The sequence below is a fragment of the Oncorhynchus mykiss genome, chromosome 13 (assembly GCF_057628025.1).
Source record: "Oncorhynchus mykiss isolate SJ-2025 chromosome 13, ASM5762802v1, whole genome shotgun sequence".
Classification (NCBI taxonomy): domain Eukaryota; kingdom Metazoa; phylum Chordata; class Actinopteri; order Salmoniformes; family Salmonidae; genus Oncorhynchus; species Oncorhynchus mykiss.
The window spans coordinates 6,795,469-6,812,593 of record NC_143034.1 but is presented as its reverse complement, the minus strand read 5'-3'; positions in this window follow the sequence as shown (position 1 = coordinate 6,812,593).

Below are 17,125 nucleotides of genomic sequence, written 5' to 3'. Positions count from 1 at the left end.
CTTTGCCCTTCCAGTCTCTGAAGTGCCCTTTTGGGTGGTGGTATAATCTGTATTCATTGTTTGCCATAGTTATTCTAAACCAACTGCCTGCAAGTCATTGTTAAATTCGCCTGCCTGAATATCTTACAGGTAGACCCTCTTCCACTCTCTCATCATGTCACAAGCTGTCAGGCTCCCAGAGGCAGGGAAATAAAAGGCCCCAGCTCACTCAACTGCCCCTCCCTCTCAAACAGCCATCAACCCAGAACATCCTGAAGACAGAACATCTAAAAGATAATCTAGGAAGCCTTTCTTCCTCATGGAGCTTTTCAAAAGTGAGGTGAATATTCAATGTGATGTTTGTACAGTGCATTCGTAAAGTATTCAGACCCCTTGACTTTCTCCACATTTTGTGGAGTTACAGCCTTATAAGTTACAGCCTTATTTAAAAAATAATAATAATAATAATTACATATTCCAAACTGGTTCTCTATCAGCAATCTACACAATGCACAATTCTGAGAAAGCAAAAACAGTTTTTTAGAAAATGTAGCTAATTTATTAAAAGATAAAAAACAGAAATACCTTATTTACATAACAGTAATTATTCAGACCCCTTGCTATGAGACTGTCAGAGCAAAAACCAAGCCATGAGGTCGAAGGAATTGTCCGTAGAACTTCGAGACAGGATTATGTTGAGGCACAAATCTTGGGAAGGGTACCAAAACACTTCTGCAGCATTAAAGGACCCCAAGAACACACTGTGGTGAAGAAGGTGCAACAGAGCCTCTTCAACATCAGGAGGCACCTAAAACCCTCACACAGTTTTACAGATGCACAATGAAAGGACCTCAAGAACACACTGTGGTGAAGAAGGTGCAACAGAGCCTCTTCAACATCAGGCTTGTCACCTAAAACCCTCAAACAGTTTTACAGATGCACAATGAAAGCATCCTGTCGGGCTGTACTACAATACAAGCCATAGGAAGTTGGTTACAATTTCAGTTTAATCCACCAGAAAAGACAGAACATTCTGGTTACTAATTGATAAAAAAATAAATAATAATTAAACCCCCATTATTTATATTTCTACTTTGCACATTCTTCCACTGCAAATCTACCATTCCAGTGTTTTACTTGCTATATTGTATTTACTTCGCCACCATGGCCTTTTTTGCCTTTGCCTCCCTTACCTCACCTCATTTGCTCACATTGTATATAGACTTATTCTTCTACTGTATTATTGACTGTATGTTTGTTTTACTCCATGTGTAACTCTGTGTTGTTGTATGTGTGGAACTGCTTTGCTTTATCTTGGACTGGTCGCAATTGTAAATGAGAACTTGTTCTCAACTTGCCTACCTTGTTAAATAAAGGTGAAAAAAAATAAAAATAATTAAAGACCAAAATTAGTTAAAGAAAATGATGAACCTCTGCAGATTTAGCTACAAAGAGACAGAATCATTTGATCATTTTAGATAATTTGTTTTGGTACTGTCCATATATAGCTTGTTTTTGGTCGCAGGTGAAGGAATGGCAACATTTACCTGGAGCTAACTCTGCAGACAGCACTACTGGGGGATTTGAAAAGTCATAGTCAATTGATCAATAATAATAATAATAATACTTTTAGCAAACATGTTTATTTTTAATTTACTAGCAACTATGAGAATATAAAGGTCAAGAACTTTTGTGAAACAGCACAGTTAAAAATATATGGCAAATAGAACGGGGTGGTCTTCAGAGATAGATGGGAGAAGTTTAGGGTAACTGAAGGATAGGACTGGATGGTCTTCAGAGATAGATGGGAGAGGTTTAGGGTAACTGAAGGATAGGACTGGATGGTCTTCAGAGATAGATGGGAGAGGTTTAGGGTAACTGAAGGATAGGACTGGATGGTCTTCAGAGATCGATGGGAGAGGTTTAGGGTAACTGAAGGATAGGACTGGCTGGTCTTCAGAGATAGATGGGAGAGGTTTAGGGTAACTGAAGGATACAATTAAAAACAAACTAAATATAACTATTGTATAACACATTGTCTGTAAAATGTACATAGTATGTATAAGCTGGACATAGAAGCCTGAAAGTTGTTGTGCATTAGTTTCCTCCAATCAGGGAAGGGGTGATAGGGTTAGTGGAAAACAAAGGAAAATATATGTTTATACATACAGTGCCTTTAGAAAGTATTACAAATGTATATGTATTTTTAAACAGAAATAACTTATTTACATAAGTATTCAGACCCTTTGCTATGAGAATCGAAATTGAGCTCAGGTGCATCTTGTTTCCATTGATCATCCTTGAGATGTTTCTACAACTTCATTGGAGTCCACCTGTGGTGAATTCAGTTGATTGGACATGATTTGGAAAGGCACACACCTGTCTATATAAGGTCCCACAGTTTACAGCGCAAGTCAGAGCAAAAGCCAAGCCATGAAGTGGAAGGAATTGTCCGTAGAGCGCCGGCACAGATATGGGGAAGGGAGAAAACAACAAAAAATATGCCGCATTGAAGTTCCCAAAGAACACAGTGGCTACCATCGTTCTTAAAAGGAAAAGTTTGGAACCACCAAGGCTCTTCCTAGAGCAGGCCGCCTGGCCAAACTGCGCAATCAGGGGAGAAGGGCCTTGGTCTCGGAGGTTACCAAGAACCTGGTGGTCACTCTGACAGAGATATAGAGTTCCTCTGTGGAGATGGGAGACACCAACACTTGCCTAAATAGCCCATATGCCACCATAGGAAGTGTTATGTGTTGTTCGCGATGAGCCTTGGTCAATGTAGCTCAGAGTATGCCACCCTATTCTATCTGTCACCTTTTAAAAAAAAAAAAAATGTCACCTTTATTTAACCAGGTAGGCTAGTTGAGAACAAGTTCTCATTTACAACTGCGACCTGGCCAAGATAAAGCATAGCAGTGTGAACAGACAACACAGAGTTACACATGGAGTAAACAATTAACAAGTCAATAACACAGTAGAAAAAAAAGAGAGTCTATATACATACCTAATCCAGCCTAATAGGCAGGCCAATCCTGGAGGAAAGTATTGGCTGTAAGAAGTAAGAACATAACATCTGGTTATTTTTAAATGACTTCTTATGACATTGCTTGGCAGACTGAACATTGTAATTCATATTTTCCAGTCTGCGTTACCCACTCCAGTCAGCAGATGGCGATATGAATTTTTCAGGTGATGCTTCTTGCGTGACGTATAATCTAGTGGACGGGACAGGAGGCTTCTTCAACCGCGACAAAAGGCTTCTGATTTAACCACGCTGTGCCTTGCTAGCAAACCTAAAAACCGAAACATTGGAGCTCTTTAGACCAATCTTGTGTATATTACTCTTAGTGTTTTCAACATAATTCTGTTTACATATCTACTGGTTCATTTAAACGTAATTTGTTTGTTAAATTATCAAATGTGTTACATTGATACTGCACTAGGCTAATCTCCCGGAGCATAAACTCACTAATCTAGACGGAGAAAGAAACTGGTGAAAGGCGGCAAAGAAGCTTGAAGAATGAATAAGGAGGCTATCACATTGAAACAAGAGGATGATATTACAGTGAAAGAGGAATATGGGAACGAGGTTGTCAAAGTGGAAAAAGAGGTAGAAGCTTTCAGAATCAAAAAGGAGGAAGATGCCGTAAAATTGAAAGAGGAAGACCCTTTTGGAGTAAAAGAGGAGGATATCTCAATAAAAGAGGAAGACGTTTTGGGAGTGAAAAATGAGACTGAAGATCCGATTACCACCAGTGAGTACTGTCTTAAAAATGGGCACAAACTATGCAGTTGTTTTTAAAGGGGCATTATACTGAAGTTCTACACTTGAATATGTTGTTCAGTACTGTAGGAATTGTTTATTAAGGGGCAATCTGCCATCGGTACATATATTTTTGGAACTTCAAAAATTGATTTATTGAATTCTCTATGTGGTCTATATTAAAGTGCACTTATTCTAGTATAGCCGGGTTTTAAAATATAATATACAGTGCATTTCTACTTAAAATATCAAGTGGACGCAAAATGCACCCATTTTGTGGAACGGCCCTTTTACATTTGCATCACAGTGGTGGGAAAAGTACGCAAGTAAAAGTGAGTCACCCAGTAAAATACTACTTGAGTAAAAGTTAAAATATACTGAAGTATCAAAAGTATATAAATAATTTCAAATTCCTTATATTAAGCAAACCAGATGGTGCCATTTTCTTGTTTGTTTTTATTTTATTGACGGATAGCCAGGGACACACTCCAACTCTCTGACAATATACAATTGAAACGTGTGTTTAGTGAGTCCGCCAGATCAGAGCCAGTAATGATTACCAGGGATGTTCTCTTGATTAGTGAGTGAATTGGACCATTTTCCTGTCCTGCTAAGCCTTCGAAATGTAATGAGTACTTTTGGGTGTCAGGGAAATGTACGGAGTAAAAAGTACATTTTCTTTATGTACGTAGTGAAGTAAAAGTACAATTAGTCAAAAATAGTAAAGTACAGATTCCCCGGAAAGCTACTTAAATAGTACTTTAAAGTATTTTTTACTTAAGTACTTTACACCACTGATCACAAACAATATAAAAAAACACAATTAAAGTGGCTAATTTAGTCCCCTTTTAGATATGTATTCATTCCTCCTGTAAGACTCTGGGATTGCAATAGAAGTTGATAAGTTTACCATATTTTTGATGTTCTCATTCACACAGGAGACAGACATGACTATTGTGGATCCTCTGGGGAGCCTCAACAACATCCTGATGCTGACGAAGTAGAGAAGAGTCTCTCCAGATCAGAACACCAGATGGTACAGCTTGGTTTGGTCTAACATACAGCTTGCTCTCAGGGTCTGGTCTGGGCTTCTGTAAAGCACTTTTTCAACAGTGACATCAGCATCCATAATGATATGTGTCTGTGTCCCCTCTTTATGGTTACCAGGACAACGCTAGCCCCTCCTCCCTCCCGGAGTCCCCGTTTCGTGCCTCTCCCGGTAGTACCTTACTGCTGGGTAGGAAGAGGTTGTCTGTGCTGCTGGTGGACTGCAGGAAAACAACGGGGCTGAGTGGAACTGTGAGAGGAGGAGAAGAGAAGAAAGGATCAGATTTGACTCATCAAAGTAAGTGCTGTAGTTCAGTTTGAACAAATATAATAGATCTTCCCACTGGTATCTGTTACCAGGACAACCAGCGGAGTTCTGTTAGTTGACATGAAGATGGACTAGTATCTTTTACCAGTGGGGCTGTCCCAGACTAATACAAATCTTGTTTGACTTAGCCATCTGTTCTTTCGACCAATCAATTGGTGCAAATTTTAAACATGTATTTCTATATATACACTACCGTTGAAAAGTTTGGGGTCACTTAGAAATGTCCTTGTTTTTGAAAGAAATTTTTTTTGGTCCATTAAAATAACATTGACAATCAAAGCCACAAATGCTGATGCTCCAGATACTCAACTAGTCTAAAGGAGGCCAGTTTTATTGCTTCTTTCATCAGAACAGTTTTCAGCTGTGCTAACATACTTGTAAAAGCGTTTTCTAATGTTCAATTCGCATTTTAAAATTATAAACTTGGATTAGCTAACACAACGGAACACAGGACTGATGGTTGCTGATAATGGGCCTCTGTAGATAATAATGGGCCTCTATGTAGATAATAATGGGCCTCTATGTAGATAATAATGGGCCTCTATGTAGATAATAATGGGCCTCTATGTAGATAATAATGGACCTCTATGTAGATAATAATGGGCCTCTATGTAGATAATAATGGGCCTCTATGTAGATAATAATGGGCCTCTATGTAGATAATAATGGGCCTCTATGTAGATAATAATGGGCCTCTATGTAGATAATAATGGGCCTCTATGTAGATAATAATGGGCCTCTATGTAGATAATAATGGGCCTCTATGTAGATAATAATGGGCCTCTATGTAGATAATAATGGGCCTCTGTAGATAATAATGGGCCTCTGTAGATAATAATGGGCCTCTGTAGATAATAATGGGCCTCTGTAGATAATAATGGGCCTCTGTAGATAATAATGGGCCTCTATGTAGATAATAATGGGCCTCTATGTAGATAATAATGGGCCTCTATGTAGATAATAATGGGCCTCTGTAGATAATAATGGGCCTCTGTAGATAATAATGGGCCTCTATAGATAATAATGGGCCTCTATGTAGATAATAATGGGCCTCTATGTAGATAATAATGGGCCTCTATGTAGATAATAATGGGTCTCTATGTAGATAATAATGGGTCTCTATGTAGATAATAATGGGCCTCTATGTAGATAATAATGGGCCTCTATGTAGATAATAATGGGCCTCTGTAGATAATAATGGGCCTCTGTAGATAATAATGGGCCTCTATGTAGATAATAATGGGCCTCTATGTAGATAATAATGGGCCTCTGTAGATAATAATGGGCCTCTGTAGATAATAATGGGCCTCTATGTAGATAATAATGGGCCTCTGTAGATAATAATGGGCCTCAAATTTTGTTAGCAATCAAACATAGCTTAACACGGTCAAGTTCGGTTTCTGTGCAATCCTCAGACACTCTAGAAGGCAACCAAACATGTTTCATAATTCTACATTACGTATTGGCTATACAAGACCTGAATTAGCCCATGAAGGGTCTTGGACCAATGACCACCTATCGTTTTGAAACCTAGCTAGATAGCCAATGAGCTGGGATTTCCAGCAGTATGTGAACGCCGTTTGTAGGACAAACAGCCATCATGCTAGAGCTGTGCACAACAGAGTTCATTCTCTGGTGAAAGGAAACCAGATGCACGGTAGTTTACGTTTCACTGCAGTTCGTTCTCTTCTACAGACTTCTCAAGTCTGAAAAAGTTAAACATGGTTACTAAGAGTGGAAAAGCTAAATCTCAGTCCAAGTATAATCATTTTGATGATATTATTGCAGAAATTGACCAACAGAGTGACACAGAAGGAATGGATGAGGACTCTGCGAGTGACCAGAGTTTTGAGTAAGTAAAACAAGTTTTTACTTCTCATGCTAATGCAGTTGTTTAAATGGTTGCATATTTATTTATATATACACACACACACACACACACACACACACACACACACACACACACACACATACAGTCAAAGTTTACATACACTTAGTTTGGAGTCCTTAAAACTCGTTTTTCAACCACTCCACAAATTTCTTGTTAACCTCTCTGGTACAAGTGCGTCCCACCTCGACAACAGCCAGTGAAATTGCAGGGCGCCAGATTAAAAACCCCATAATTAAAATTCCTCAAACATACAAGTATTATACACCATTTTAAAGATAAACTTGTTGTAAATCCAGCCATATTGTCCTGTTTCAAATAGGCTTTACGGCGAAAGCACACCAAACAATTGTTAGGTCAGACCCTAGCCACAGAACCATACAGCCATTTTCCAACCAAGGAGAGGTGTCAGAAATAGCGATTAAAATTAATCACTTACCTCTGATCATCTGGTGTCACTCCCAGGTCTCCATGTTAAACAATAAATGTTTGTTTTGTTCGATAATGTAGTTTGTGAACAGCTGTGATCAAACTGTCGGTGGTTTCACTCTGCTCCTGTATATTAAACCTAGCTCTCTCAAAAATAATGTCGTGTCTCCCTACAAAATGTGTTTCAAAATAGTCTTTAACGGCACTGTAGTTAACCTGTTGAATCTAGGGGGCAGTATTTTCATTTTTGGAAAAATAACGTTCCCAAAGTAAACAGGCTATTTTGTCAGGACAAGATGCTAGAATATGCATATAATTGACAGCTTAGGATAGAACACACTCTACATTTTCAAACTGTAAAAATATTGTCTGAGCATAACAGAACTGATATTGCAGGAAGGGACTCTTATTTAGAAAGCTCTGCGTTCCTATGCGTCCCTATTGAGCAGTGAATGAGATATCAACCAGATTCCTTTTTCTATGGCTTCCCTAATGTGTCTAGTGACACAATACATAGTTTCAGGCTTTTAGTTTGAAAAATGAGCCTGAACGTCAACATTGCGTCAGTGGTCAGCTGGAGTCTCTCAGTGTTTTGTGCGTAAAAGACAAATGCAGCCATTGTTTCTCTCTTTCCTACTAAGAAGCCATCTGTCCCGGTTGATATATTATCGAATAGATATTTGAAAAACACCTTGAGGATTGATTATAAACAACGTTTGCCATGTTTGTCGTGACCACAATTTCCGGTCGAATTCTCAGCCAAACGTGAAGAACTAACGGAGTTATTTTGGCTACAAAAATAGTATTTTTGGAAAAAAGGAACATTTGCTATCTAACTGGGAGTCTCGTGAGTGAAAACATCCGAAGCTCATCAAAGTGCCTGATCCATTTAATTCTCCGTCAGCACAAGCCACTGGCCTGTCCGTGTTTGCGCCAGAGCCCGTTGAACTTGGAGTCGCAAACCCTGAAATCCCGCCAGCTTCTTCCTCTTGCAACATGTTGCTTAGCAGTAACTTAGTCCTTGCTCGTTAGCTAGCAAAATAATGATATGCGCTGTTTTATCTCCAACACTGTCCCCTCCCTGCTTTGAAACAGCCTGAATGTATGATTTACTTGGTACGTCCTTCACGTTTATGTGAATTTTACAACCACTTCTGACACCATGTAGTATGATCTAAAATAAGGACGCGCAACAACGAGGTTCTAGCTCCAGCCTGTTTATTAACCTAACCCTCGCATGTCCTACATAGGTACGGATACCCCCAAGGGACATCTTCAATCCTCAGGTTGTTTTTGTCATAAATAATTAAATAATATTTCAACCGGAGAAAAGCTTCGTCAATAGAAAAGGAGAAAGAAGAAAGACGCGCTTGGCTCATGTCTGGAAATTTCCACTGTCCTCTCATTGAAAGTGCTGTATCGCCCTCACTTTTCAGAGTAAAAGCCTGAAACAATGCCTAAACACTGGTCACATGTAGAGGAAGCCATAGAGCTCATGAATTGGGTCCTAAGTCTTTGTATGGTGGATAGGCTTTCAATGGAAAAACAGCCTTTCAAAATAATAGTACTTCCTGGTTGGATTTTCCTCGTTTTCACCTGCCATATCCATTCTGTTATACTCGCAGACATTATTTTAAGTTTTGGAAACTTTAGTTTTCTACCCAAATCTACTAATTATATGCATACCCTAGCTTATGGACCTGAGTAGCAGACAGTTTAAAAACCTGTCTAGGACAGATGTTCCTCTAGGGAAACGTTTCAACAAAAATTTCCCGAAATGTCATTATTATAAATATTTAACTTCAATTAAATCATAAGTGCAATACACCAAATGAAAGCTAAACCTCTGGTTAATCTAGCCACCATGTCAGAATTCAAAAAGCTTTACTGCAAATGTGATTATTGATCAGAAATAGCAATAAAATTAATCAATTACCTTTTGAAGATCTTCTTCTTTTAGCAACACTAAAGGTCACGACAAAACAATAGTGTCGTTTTGTTCGATATAATCAATTTTTATAGCCTAACAGGAAACACTTGTCGTAAATTCCGTGTCCTTCAACTTTGGACGTAACGTTCGATGTAATTACTCAATCTAAACGGACGTTTATCGAGTCATGTTTGGTTTCATTGCATTCCTCTGTTTGTTAGTAAAACAACCACACTTCATGGTTCTTTTCCGGGACATAATGACCGAAAGGAACTGATATAAACACGGCAAACAATGACCTAATTGCGCAATGATATGATCGATCGTTCAACCATTCGCCATTGAAAACTCTACGAGGCCACGCTGGTTACGTGCAGCATTTCAGAGAATAATTATGGCAAGTAAATCTTTAAAATCGAAGACAAAGTATACAGATCTACACGATATCATTGAGGAGATTGATAGAGATAGTGAGAGTGAATTACTACAAGATGAGTCAGACCAGACAGTGACTATTCTTTTGACTCTAAATGGAGAAGATTCTGTGTTGGATTGGTGAGTAACGTTGTTTGAAATGAATCATATTAAATATTATTCATTTGAGTTGTTTCAGATATTTTTATATTTTTTGCCAGATATAAAATATGACATGAAATATAAAGTACACATAAGTATAAAGTACACATTGCTCTACATTGTGGGTGTATCTGTGTGTCTGTATATATTACATATATTTTTACATGTCCATTCCATGTTTAGATAAAATACAACACCTCACCTTAGTGGATGTTTACTTACTCTATATATAATCTGTGTCTTTATTTCACAGTCCCAGCGATTCTGATTGGGAGCCCATACTGCCAAGGTGCAAATCCCCCACTGAAGCTGGTCCATCCGCCCGGCCATCAAGAGGTGTGGAGCCGGTGACAAAGAAGCGGAGGAAGGGAAGTGTGGAACCTGCTGGCAGTGCGGAGGAGGGTCGTTGGCACTCTGTGCTGGAGGAGGATGTGGCTCCACCGCCTCCAATTTTCAGACCAAAGAGGCCACCAGGTCCTCAGCTGGACATGAACGCCAAGTACAGCCCCATGCAACTTTTTCAGCTGTTTTTCACCTCGGCAGTTGTTGATTCCCTGGTGTTGAACACTAATAAGTACGGAGCTAAGAAGCAGGAAGGCAGGAAAGAGACATGGAAGCCCATTTCCAGGTCAGATCTTTTTTGTTACTTCTCTATGGTCATTTACATGGGTCTTGTGAAGCTAAAAACCCTGAAGGACTACTGGAAATCTGCACCCCTCTATCAACTGCCTTTCCCCACCACGGTCATGTCGTGCAAAAGGTTTCTGACAATCTCAGGGGCGCTTCATATCAGTGACCCAGAAGTTGATAAGGACAACGAGACGAAACGAGGCACGGCAAGGTTTGATAAGCTCTGCAAAATTAAACCTCTCTACCTCGACATCATTGAGGCCTGCAATACTTATTTTCAGCCTGCCCAGAACCTTTCCATAGATGAGAGGATGGTAGCCTCAAAGGCCAGAAATGGCCTAAAACACTACATGCGTAACAAACCGACTAAATTGGGTTACAAACTGTTTGTTTTGGCCGATTCTGCGAGTGCATACACGTGCAATTTTTTTGTCTATGAGGGTAAGAACAGTTGTGCGACCGGTAAGGGATTTAGCTATGACTCCGTTATGCAGTTATTAGATTTTCAGCTGCTAGGGAAGGGCTACAAACTGTTTGTGAATAACTTTTACACAAGCCCTACCCTGTTCACAGACCTGAGGAAGCTGGAGATGTGGGCCTGTGGCACCATTCAGACCAACAGAGTGGGCTTTCCGAAAACCAGGGTGAACGACATGCCTAAGCAGGCTGAGCGGGGTACCATGAGATGGATCCGTGAAGATGGCCTGCTGTTTGTGAAGTGGATGGACACCAGAGAGATGGCGATGTGCTCCACTATCCACAAGTCCTTCAGTGGTGATCACGTCGTCAGGCGTGTGAAGGACGCTTCAGGGGCATGGACCACCAAAAATGTCTCCATTCCAACTGCAGTAAAGGACTACAACAAGAGCATGGGGGGAGGTGTGGGCCTATCATATGCGCTGATAGGATACTATAATGTTCTCCACAAAAACATGAAATGGTACAAGACATTGTTTTATCATTTCATTGACATTGCTGTGGTGAATGCCTTCATCCTCCAGAAGGAAATGGCCAAGAGCTGTGGACAGCCCCCCATCTCACAGCTAGCATTCAGGGAGCAGCTCATCCAGGAGCTTGCTAGCTACAGCACTGTAGCACCTTCATTCCCCTCTACCTCTGTCCCTTCTGCTCCATCAACCAGTGGTGTGCACATGCTTAAATTCCTTATTGCAGGCAGGAATGAGTGCAAAAGGGGCTTAGTAAGGAGGCTTCGTTGTGCTCTTTGCAAAAAGAAATCCTCTGTCGGCTGCACCACCTGTTCAGTGACCCTCTGCTTCACAGCAGAAAGAGACTGCTATGGGCTATGGCATCAGCAGCACAATATTGTGTAGAGGGTCTTCACATTATTGAACATTGAGTGTAAATAGTTACCCTTGTTATTTTCCGGGTATGTTTGAATAATGTTTTGTATTTTGTATATAGTTATTTGCATCAATGTTTCGATGTTCCAATTCGGTACATTTGGGAAACTTGTGAGGGACACCTGGGTGACTTCATGCTCAATGGCATGCACCTCACTCATTCCTGAAAGTATCTGTCTGAAACTTTGGTCAAATACTGTTGCCTACTTATGTTCTTATTTGAAATTAGCCCCAGTATCATAACTGAATGTTTGGCTGTTCTTGTTTATTTTAAAGATGCGACAACATTAAAAGAACAGAGAAACGCCTGTGTATTTTCTTCTACCAGATCTATTGTGTTATATTCTCCTACATTCAATTCACATTTACACAAACTTCAGAGTGTTTTCTTTGGTACCAATAATTTACATATCTTTGCTTCTGGGCCTGAGCTACAAGCTGTTAGATTAGCGTATGTTTTCAAGGGGAAATTGCACAAAGTAACCCGAAAAGGATTTTGGTAAGGTAGGTTGAAAGGTTGGTAAATTGGTTGGTAGGGTCTGTCAGCTGACAGACAGAAGATACATAATAAAGGAGAGACTGAGTAAGAAAGTGATCAGAGTAACCATAGCAACAGAGGACATGGTGTCAGCAGCAGCTCTCTACAAAACCTCAAATGTTGCATCACTTCCGGTGGGCCTCAGAGAGACACATCTAGATGGCCTCAAATCTTCCCTTGGACAGATATAAATGAGCTGTTGGCTAAATCTGGTGCTACGCATCACTTCTCACTTCTGAGACTTCTGACACCATTGAAATCAGTAGACATGAAAATTACCAGCACTCTGACTCTGTCCTGCACCAGGAGAGTCTAATGGAGGACAATCTAGAGAGAGAAAGATTTGTCCATTGCATGAACAGTTACAACTGATTTCCTCCAACATTACAGCATTTAATCTCACAGCACATTAGTTGTAATGTCTGAGATGAGAGATTCATCATACCTGCTCTTGATGAAGAGTGACCACTGATATCTTCAGATGTCAGGATGTTGTAGAGAGGTTTGTGAGGATTGTGGAGGTGTTTGGGGATGTTGTGAGGTTTGTGAGGGTTGTGGAGGTGTTTGGGGATGTTGTAGAGAGGTTTGGGAGGGTTGTGAAGGTGTTTGTTGGGGATGTTGTAGAGAGGTTTGGGAGAGTTGTGAAGGTGTTTGTTGGGGATGTTGTAGAGAGGTTTGGGAGGGTTGTGAAAGTGTGTTCTCTATGTTGATCATCGGAACTCGTTTGAAGGTAACCTATACACACACATGGAAGTACGGAGGTAGTTTTGTGCCCCCCAAAATAAGGGGTTAAATATATGTAAAACAATATAAAATATTATCTGAGCTTTCTTATATCGCCTAGATATAGGACAGACACTTCAAAACCTTATTACTTAAAACAAATATATGTATTTTTTTCCAGTTATTAAATGTGTTTTTCAATGCATTTCTATGGGCAATATTAGTAAAGCCCAAATTCAATATTTGATTTAAATATATCTATATAAATATATATTCATTACCAGTCAGAAGTTTGGACACACCAACTCATTGCAGGGTTTTTCTTTATTTTAACTTTTCTCTACATTACCAAGAGTGCAAAGCTGTCATCAAGGCAAAGGGTGGCTACTTTGAAGACTCTCAAACATAAAATATATTTAGATTTGTTTAACACTTTTTTGGTTACGACATGATGTTACGACATATGTTATTTCATAGTTTTGATGTCTTCACTATTATTCTACAAAGCAGAAAAAAGTAAAAATATCTGGAATGAGTAGGTGTGTCCAAACTTTTGACTGGTACTGTATATATATATATATATATAAATAAATAAATTAAATATTGAATTTGGGCTTTACTAATATTGCCCATAGAAATGCATTGAAAACACGTTTATAACTGGATTTTTTTTTTTTTTTAAGGACTAAGGTTTTGAAGGGTCCAAACTTTTGACTGGTATTACACATATACCTAAAGGGGTTCTAGAATTAAACATCAAACAGCTAAATAATCCATAGTATGGCCATCTTAAAACAATTCCAACCAATAAAATACAGCTACATTTGGAGAGGACAGCATTCGGAAATCCAGATTTTGTTACGTTACAGCCTTATTCTAAAATGGATTCAATTAAGTTTTTCCGTCATCACAATAACCCATAATGACATCACAATAACCCATAATGACATCACAATAACCCATAATGACATCACAATAACCCATAATGACAAAGCAAAAACATGTTTTTAGGAATTTGAACTGAAATACTACATTTACATAAGTATTCAGAACCTTTACTCGGTACTTTGTTGAAGCACCTTTGGCAGTGATTACAGCCTCAAGCCTTCTTGGGTATGACAACACAAGCTTGGCACACCTGTATTTGGGTAGCTTCTCCCATTCTTCTCTGCAGATCCTCTCAAACCCTGTCAGGTTGGATTGGGAATGTTGCTGCACAGCTATTTTCAGGTCTCTCCAGAGATGTTCGATCAGGTTTAAGTCCGGGCTCTGGCTGGGCCACTCAAGGACATTCAGAGACTTGTCCTGAAGTCACTCCTGTGTTATCTTGGCTGTGTGCTTAGGGTCGTTGTCCTGTTGGAAGGTGAACCTTTGCCCCAGTTTGAGGTCCTGAGATCTCTGGAGCAGGTTTTCATCAAGGATCTCTCTGTACTTTTCTCTGTTCATCTTTGCCTCAATTGTGACTAGTCTTCCAGTCCCTGCCGCTGAAAAACATCCTCACAGCATGATTCTGCCACCACCATGCTTCACCGTAGGGAGGGTGCCAGGTTTCCTCCAGACGTCACACTTGGCATTCAGGCCATTGTACAATCTTGATTTCATCAGAACAGAGAATCCTGTTTCTCATGGTCTGAGAATCTTTTGGGTGCCTTTTGGCAAACTCTAAGTGGGCTGTCATGTGCCTTTTACTGAGGAGTGGCTTCTGTCTGGCCACTCTACCATAAAGGCCAGACTGGCAGAGTGCTGCAGAGGTGGTTGTCCTTCTGGAAGGTTCTCCCATCTTCACAGAGATGACCAGCCTTTCAAAGCACTTCATGGCTACATACGTGAGTGACATGGGTCGGTAGTCATTTAGGTAGGTTACCTTGGTGTTCTTGGGCACAGGGACTATGGTGGTCTGCTTGAAACATGTTGGTATTACAGACAGGGAGAGGTTGAACATGTCAGTGAAGACAGTTTCCAGTTGGTCAGCGCATGCTCGGAGTACACGTCCTGGTAATCCGTCTGGCCCTGCGTTGTGATCTGAGGACCCATGCCAAACCTTTTCAGTCTCCTGAGGGGGAATAGGGTTTGTCGTGCCCTCTTAATATAGCAAAATTATTTTTCACTCAGGAAGCTCCGGTAAACAGTGGTTGTATTTGCACTACTGCCACCACCAGGCCTGGAGTCCATTTTGACTTTGTTGATAGCTAGCTGTGTTAGCTAGCTAATGTGTTAGCTAGCCGTCCGGCTAAAGACGTAGCAGCTAGCTGGCTACCGATCAACCTATTGTGTGTATTGAACATTCATATTGGACAGTTTTACCTATAGAGTAGCACCACCACCCATTCTCTTGAAGTCAAAGCCACAGTGTATTGTTGCTATAGGAGTTTTTGATTAATAATCCTATTTATTTCAAGCCCCTCTAAGATGTCACCATACTATTCCTTTAAAGCCCCACTATGTAAGACATACATCATCAGAGTGGGCCTCCCATTTAAATGTAAACAATGGAGCAAATGCATCACATGTGAACATCACTTGATTATCGGAGGGGTGAATTATGACATCAGATAGAACTACTCAGACATTCCAAATATCACTTGATTATCAGAGGAGTGTATTATGACATCATATAGAACTACTCAGACATTCCAAATCAGGCTTCATCCATATCATGAAGGTGGATATTGATCCAACCATTTCCAAAGTAATGACCGGGCTGATGGAAACAGGATATGCCTGTATACTTTTCTAAATGCCGACAGACGATTTGTTACTTCGTTTGACATGGTGGGGTGTTTTTGTGTCAGTAAAAATGTATAAACGAGAAATGGCGGCATTAATCCTTTATGCGCAAATATTGATTTAATAACGATCATATCTTAGTTAACTTGGAGTCACGCGATGATATATTGTGTGGTCCTCCCACTACGACTTGGGAAACCATGCAGTTTATTAGGCTACAGATTAAATAAATGATGAACTTCACAGGGTGGTGAAAGTTCATGTGTTGAGCTTGATGCTCAATACATTTTGATGGTCTTCTTCTGGTGACATGATGATGAAAAATAAAATAATGTCGCTCTTATCCATAATAATCTCATCATGTAGGTAGCCTACCAACACTGTATCTTTGAGCTGTTGGCTACAGTGCACGGGACAAGAGGACTTTTGCTAAATAACTCAACGGTTTTTCAAAACCCTCAGTAGAGTTGAAAATGCAATGGAAACCCATTTAACTTGCATTTTTCATTCAGTACATGGGAATTCAACAGGAAAACATTTTTTTCCGTGCACTACTTTATCATGCAAAGACTTTTATCCGCAATAAACCTGTTTGATGCAAACATTTCCGGTGGGAAAATGCGTATATTGTTTTATGCAGATTTGAGAATATTCACATGAAAATCTGTCGCAAATTGTGTAACAGTATAATTTTAGACCGTCCCCATACCCGGGCGCGAACCAGGGACCTTCTGCACACATCAACAGTCACCCTCGAAGCATCGTTACCCGTCGCTCCACAAAAGCCGCGGCCCTTGCAGAGCAAGGGGAACTACGACTTCAAGGTCTCAGAGCAAGTAACGTCACCAATTGAAACACTATTTAGCGCGCACCGCTAACTAAGCTAGCCGTTTCACATCCGTTACAATTGCACGGAAATTTAGCTACTAATGCTACTAATTGATCCAACACCTGCCGCTTATTCAAACCAGCCCACTGGGCACAGATGTCAGTTCAACATCTAGTTTCTATTTACATTTCTTTGATTCGTCAACTAAAGTGAATTCAACATGAAATCAACACAAAATGTCCACCGTCATTGGATTTAGGTTGCAAGTTGGGTGAAACACAAAATGTCACCAGTCACTGGTTACCAGTTGTGTGAAAATGAATAAAAATACCTTTTGTAGATGGATTTTTACAAATCCAATCCGTTTTCCACATTGA